We start from the raw sequence: 4,791 nt of genomic DNA, 5'->3' as shown, positions 1-4,791 counted from the left end.
GGTCCTTTTCTGCGTCTTAGTGGTCACTTTGTCTTTCTTCAGGGTCATTTTGCATCTCTATGTAGTCATTGAGTCTTTTTGTAGTAAGTTTGTGCCTTTGTTGCCGTGATTTTGTAATTGTTTTTTTAGTCATTTTGGGTTTTGGGTAATCATTTTGTGTCTCTTTGTAGTACATTTATGTGTCTGGTAGTCGTTTTGTGTCTCTTTTCATCATCATTTTGTGACACTTTTTGGTCATTTATTGTCTCATTGTAGTCCTTGTGTGTCTCTTTTATTGTCCTCTCATGTCTCCATATTGTTAATGAGTCACTGAGAGGCATGTTGTAGGTGAACCGTGACCCTTTGACCCCGGCTTGTACCCAGTAAACCCTCTCAGTAATCTGTTGAAGCTGCTAACAGCCGAGCATGAAATCATTTATACTGCTGCACCGCAGGCTCACATCGAGCATATTTACTGGCAGCCATTGTGATAAACATTCATCAGAGAATGTTTCGTCTGTTACAGATGGCTTGACCTAAATAACCACGCCGTAAATCATAGAGATCTCCGAGCAGTTGGTAAATATTTCCTTTATCCACACAATTTCATTTAGTCGGGGTTAGCACAGTCACTCTGTGTATTTCAGACTTAACTCCATGTAGTACAAGTCATCCAATATCCAGAGGCCATACAAGTTATTCTGAGCGTTTAAAATGATTGCATGTTTCATTTATATTTATGCTATGTAGGCAACACACACACACACACACACACACACACACACACACACACACACACACACACACACACACACACACACACACACACACACACACACACACACACACACACACACACACACACACACACACACACACCCTGTCACTCGTTTGCTGCCTCACCTCTCACTGTCAAACACACTCTTCCTCGCTGTCACACACACACACACACACACACACACACACACACACACACACACACACACACACACACACACACACACACACACACACACCTGAATGTAGCGCAGCATTAATTCTATAGCAGATGAATGAGTGTTTCGCGGCGGTGCTTCCCTCCTGGGAGTTAAACAGCGTTGCTATTTCAGCCGTGGTGTAATGGAAGAGGGGGGGGGGGGGGGGGCGACAGTAAACCCGGGTTTTATGGAAGTTCAGCATGTGGTGGGTCTTTAATGTGAGAGCAGTTGTATCAGATACAGAAGAGGGTCCGGGAAGAGACATCCCAACATCTCTCACTCATATTCATCACATGCAGTTTGAGGGGTTTGTAATTTATCTGTACCATAATGCTATGTGGTTTTTACAGGAGTTTTAAGTGCTTCCTGGATCCACCGTTCCTCCATGTTGGTTATTCTGAGAAAGCACTTTTTGCATTTTTGCATCATCAGTTTTATATACATCCTTTTTGCTGAATGCATCTTATGTAAAGGCAGTAGTGGGATGCAATAAAGTGCTTTACCTACATTTTGAAGTACTACATTTTATGTTCCATACTTTCACACACACATACGGGTATTGGGCCAAGGGCGACACCGTACTTCCGGTATCCGCCATTTTACGCGAGGTGCAAGCAGGCCGAGGGTTTAGCCGTACACCGTCTAGGTGTTGCTAAGCTTCCTGTACTGAATATCATAGTCTATTGCCTTAATCAATATCTAGTCAACTCTAAAATACCACATATATGCAATGGCATGATAATATTATTGTGACAAGTGGGGTATTCACCTGGTGTTTCCAGAAGATAGACGTAGATGCTGCCAAAATCGACGCAGTCTGTAAGGGCAATCCGACAACCCACACAGCTCTAGTTTACGCTGGTAACGACCTAGAGCACACCCTCAAGTCCAGAGATGTAATCCGAAGACATGCAGCGATTTCTTCGGTCGTTAATTCAGAAATAAAACCTAGTGCGCTCTGCCTGGCAACGTTAGCTAGCTGTTTATATTTGCACCTCCAGGATATTTGCACCTCCATGAAAATGGCGTATTTATATATATATATGGCGCGTGTTGCATTGTGGGTAGCTCGTGACGTCACTGTGTGTGAAAGAATTACAGTAAAAACCTGCATTATCCTCCTCTGAAACATAGTCGTTTTGAATGTTTCCTGGATTCATCTTTGTCGTATATGTTTGAATGTATGATTGTTTGTCATATGGGTAATCTTTATAGTTGTTTAGCCTCGTTTTTTGTTTTCACATTGTGCCTTTTTCTAGTTGTTTAGTGTTCCTCTGTATATCTGTGCCTCTTTGTGGTCATTGTGTGTCTCTTTGTTGTTGTTTTGCATCTCTAAGGGACATTTTATAGGTGAAGGGCAGACCATCCGACCCGAGTACCTTTTATATTTAAAAATGCCCAAATATGCAAATTAGTCAAAAGTCAAAGTCAGCTTTATTGTCAAGAATTCTACATGTTGTACATCCAGAAATATCGAAATATCGTTTCTCGAGGTCCTACAGTGTGACATATATACATCAAACAACAACAACAAACAAAAAGGGCCTAGATAACCGGGATATACAGTTTATAATGTTAATAATATGTTAAAGTGTTTAGCGGAGATGGCAGAAAAGTGACTGGTGCTGGATGAGGAAGGTTGGTTTTGTGTGTGTGTGTGTGTGTGTGTGTGTGTGTGTGTGTGTGTGTGTGTGTGTGTGTGTGTGTGTGTGTGTGTGTGTGTGTGTGTGTGTGTGTGTGTGTGTGTGTGTGTGTGTGTGTGTGTGTGTGTGTGTGTGTGTGTGTGTGTTAGAGAGTCCAGGACCATTTGGGGCAGGGGAGAAAGGTCGGAGGCAGGGGGGAGAGATCAGGGGAGAGATGTCAGAGGGGGGAGAGAGATTATCTAATGTTAGCTTTTGGTGGATTTAGGATACATCTTAAAACACAAATAGACAAAGTCATTAAAAAACTGCTTTTTGTATGTTTAAGTGAGAAAGAAACCTGCATGAGAAAAACTGTCATATCTCACCATAAGTTAAATATACTTTCGCCCTACGATCTACAATCAATGTCTTCCCTGGCAGATCTCCATGTATCCCTGACTGAGAGACCTGACGAGTCCCTTTGAGGTCAATTTGTGTCTTTTCTAGTTTTGTTCCTCTGCGATATTTGTGTATTTTGGTCGTTGTGTATTTCATTGCTGTTCTTTTGTGTCTCTGAGGCACATTTTATAGGTGAAGGCCAGACTTACCTCAGACCCTTTGTAATTTGAATATGTTGTATTCTGTAAATAAGGGTAATACACAAATGGAGAATTATGTAGTGCTTACTTTTTTGTATGTGTATTTTGCACGTTTTAGTGAGAACGAACACTCCCTCAAAATTGACAAGTGCATGAGAAAGAATATCTCATATCTCACCATAAGTTAAATATGCTTTCGCCCTACAATCAACCAATCCATGTCTTCCCTGGCAAATCTCTATTTATCCCTGACTCACCTGATGGTTGGGGGCTGTGTAAAGAGGCATGAAAACATCAGGGAGTCATGGAAACAAGAGGGTTTACTGAGAGACAGAGCGGCCGGTAAGCACTGGGTTTATTTTGTTTGTAAAACACAAGAAAAGTGTGTGTGTGTGTGTGTGTGTGTGTGTGTGTGTGTGTGTGTGTGTGTGTGTGTGTGTGTGTGTGTGTGTGTGTGTGTGTGTGTGTGTGTGTGTGTGTGTGTGTGTGTGTGTGTGTGGAAAGTGAGTGTGTGCGGGGGGGCCTGCCGGTGATTAGCTTCTGTTTCCACATGTGAAAATCTCCAGATGACAAAAAGCCAAATCCTGCCTGTTTGGGTGTTCGGGGGAAACGGTGACGAGGGTCCAGGGGTCGGGGATTAACACAGAGTGGGTTTGTGTTTTAATCCCCCTGAAGGAGTCACCTGTGAACAGTTAGACTCCGGCCCCTCACAGGATCTGGTTTACATTAGCTTTTTATTTTTTACATAAACCCGTAACCAGGTAAAGGAGCAACAGGTGACAACAACGTTAAAGAGCAGGTGCTTTACTGAGAAGATAAACCATTCATACATCTTATTAAGACGTAAATATCAAATCAGTGTTATTATACTCAAGACTAGAAAGACACATTGATGACCTAGTACTACAGTAATGGACTGATTCAACTTGAATATGTTCTATTCTTTTACTACATTTATCAGCTTTAGTGAAGATCTTTGCACCCAAAAACATTGACAGAACTTGTAAAATATGATGTTTTGACGTAGAATAAACTGCAACAGTATATTAAAGTAGAGCTGAAATGATTTGAGGGTTGATAGAAACTATTTTGATAAACATTTATGTCTAAACTTGAGATATTAGAGACACATTGAAGGCCTTCACTATGTTAACATGTAACTAATGTACAGCTGAAATGATGATAATGTAACATACAACTTCTTTTTGAATCAAAGCTGCATTTCCTTTTCATTTCTATTAAACTGTTGACGTTTCCCTTTAAACGGTCTCTTACACACTTTTACTTAACTTAACATTTTATGTTCAACATTATCCTTGTAACAGAGTATTTGTACAGTCAACTAAAAGGACATCATTGCTCCTCCACCACTGATCATAAACAATAAGTCCTCCATGAAACCTCTGGAACATTACATAATGTGTCTGTGGCTTTTCTACATGTTCAACATTGGGGGGGGAAAAGTCCCTGCTTGTACCACACAGACGCACGAGCATGCACGCGCAAAGTGGGCCGTGTTCATGCTTTTGAAGGGGGCGTGGCCAGGGGGCGGGGCCAACATGAGGATAAATGTGCAGAAGTGATGCTTTAGCGACTTTGGTGCAAGTATCCCGA

Source organism: Gymnodraco acuticeps, unplaced genomic scaffold (genome assembly GCF_902827175.1).
Source record: "Gymnodraco acuticeps unplaced genomic scaffold, fGymAcu1.1, whole genome shotgun sequence".
NCBI classification, from domain to species: Eukaryota; Metazoa; Chordata; class Actinopteri; order Perciformes; family Bathydraconidae; genus Gymnodraco; species Gymnodraco acuticeps.
This window is presented reverse-complemented; position numbering follows the sequence as displayed.